At 34.8% G+C, this 2328-nt stretch overlaps 1 protein-coding gene across 1 annotated transcript in view; it reads right to left on the bottom strand.

Moving 5' to 3' along the window:
* The window catches only part of LOC103801809 (lysine-specific demethylase 4C-like), a 38271-nt gene that overhangs the window by 32442 nt on the left and 3501 nt on the right, over positions 1–2328 (bottom strand). The gene's annotated exons all lie outside the window — the stretch shown is intronic.

The following is a 2328-nucleotide window of genomic DNA, read 5'->3' as shown; positions in this document are numbered from 1 at the left end:
TCACATTCCCTTTTGCAAAAATCACCTCTTCAAAGTCAGGCAAGCTAGGTTTATTCAACGGAAGCAACTTAGATCAAATTCATCAAGCTAGCTGTTGAATACTCAAATAAGCGAAAACAAAAAAGGAAAAAACCTAAGGAAGCCTTTCTCATTTACACATTTATTTATCAAAGAGAGAACAGTTAATACTGTCTAGTATTATTTAGTATGATACATACTCAGTTTTAGACAGGAGTGTCGCAGTTCTACCTGCAGCTGTACACTCAGTCTCCTCCATGAAGACTGCAAGTTAGTACAACTGAGGTTATTGCATTGTTATCAATGAACATATTTCTGTTAAATCCTCTCTCATATAGTGGCAATCTCCTGTTCTGTATCTGATTCTGAATGGCACTGGCTACTATTTCTATGTAGCTACTTCTCTCCAACGTGTCTGAAAATTGTTTTCCTCACACTTGTCAATAACTATTTTCAGCATAATATTCCAAAATTACTTTCTACTTGTCAACATGACTGCAAAGTAATTTAACTATTTTGCCCTATATAATGCAGTTTGAGTCTTCAAAACAGTTCTTATTCTCGTGAAGACCAACTAATCTACCAGTGTGTCTTGACTTCTCTTTGTTCTATTGTTTTCAGTCCTTGTTTTCCTTTTTCAAGTATAGGACCCTCTGTAACAGTAAGACTAAAATAGATTATCTATTCCTAAAGCCCATTCCAGCCTTTTAAAAGCCTAATGGCAATTTTTAAGCCAATTTGCTCCAGGGATGCCACAGTACATTACATGCTTTAGAAATGGTTTAATGTTGTTTGATAGTACCTTAATTACTTGTTTCAGACACAGTATTAGGAACATTGGGGGTTGTTGTGGTATTTTGAACATTTTATTTCCCACCCTCCCTCCTTCCTCTAATACGTGCAAGACTTATAGATATTTTATCCCCATTTACATGTGCATATTCTTCTATACGGGTAACAGGTGTTCTACTCTTAGACTTTCACATTTAACCTAAATTGTTGGGTATGCCTATTCTGCTTGTGTTCTCAAATTACTGTTTCTGCATAAGCATATAGCTCCTCTGGTAGTCATTATTCTCTTTGCATTCATACTTGAGCCTATGCCTCCTAGACTTTAGAAAAATTAGGTCCTCTGTAAGTAAACTTTATGTTACTATTAAAACAAAGTATTTCCTTCCTGTTATTTTAAATCCAATTTCCAAAACTCAGAAAATGCCCCTTAACCTTTTGCATTAGGAATTATTTACTCAATAAGATCTGCTTTAAAAATATTTAGTTGGCTTTTTTTTTTTTTTGAGTTATATCAAAATATAGTGAAAAAAACCAGAACTGAACATAAAATTCTCAAGGCAATCTAATAATATGCAGCAAGTAATCAACAGACTGAAAACAGTCGGAGCTGCTTTAACTGTTATTCCAGTACCAAGCAGAAAAAGTAAAAAGCAGACCTGCACAGTATGGTCAGTCACAGTATAACTGAAACATGACTAATGTAATTAATCATTTTTAAAAGGTTTTGTTATGCTTACTTATATCATAAGCATTATTCCAGGTGTTCTGTAAACTCAGGTCAGCAAATATCCCACATGCATATAAACACAGGTATATAAATATTTTTTGTGCTCCTGAGACTATAAAAATTTAACAATCTGTACATGGAGAAAAGCATCACAAATGGTTTTGATATCTGAGAGATGGAATGGGAATTAAATCTGAGGTGTATGGCCAAAAATAGAAACACACATTTTCAATTGTATAAGCACAGAGATATTCACTGCAAGGAAGCCTAATTACACTATGCAAAATATCACAAATCCCTGACTACATGGCCAAATTCTGCCCTTGTCAGTTAAGTGCATTTTTAGTGACTTCAACAGAAACAGTATGAAACCCCAAATGCTATGAGACTAGCAACAACCTCTTCAATTTCTTCCACATCTACTACCTGATAATGAGACTTAATCTCATTGAAAGATGTTAATGAGAGAACCACAAAAAATGTAATTTTCTTTTTTGGAAAAATAAATTGTAGAGTCCAGATAAAACTACAAATCAAATAGCTATAGTTTGATAATGGCAACAACACCAAAAGATTCATTCTTAAGGAAGTAGCTCATGATCTCACCAGGAAGGAAAGTGGTTTCCATTTCTATTTACAGAATCACAGAATCATCAAACTGGGAAGAGACTTCCAAGATCATCTAGTCCAACCATTAACCTATCACCACCCTAATCACCTCTAAACCATACCCCAAGTGTCAGGTCCAGATGCCTCTTGAACGTTTCCAGACTTGGTGACTCCAGTACCTC

The sequence above is a fragment of the Acanthisitta chloris genome, unplaced genomic scaffold, assembly GCF_000695815.1.
Source record: "Acanthisitta chloris isolate BGI_N310 unplaced genomic scaffold, ASM69581v1 scaffold1205, whole genome shotgun sequence".
NCBI classification, from domain to species: domain Eukaryota; kingdom Metazoa; phylum Chordata; class Aves; order Passeriformes; family Acanthisittidae; genus Acanthisitta; species Acanthisitta chloris.
The sequence above is the reverse complement of the archived record's forward strand: the minus strand, read 5'-3'. Positions and strand labels throughout refer to the sequence as shown.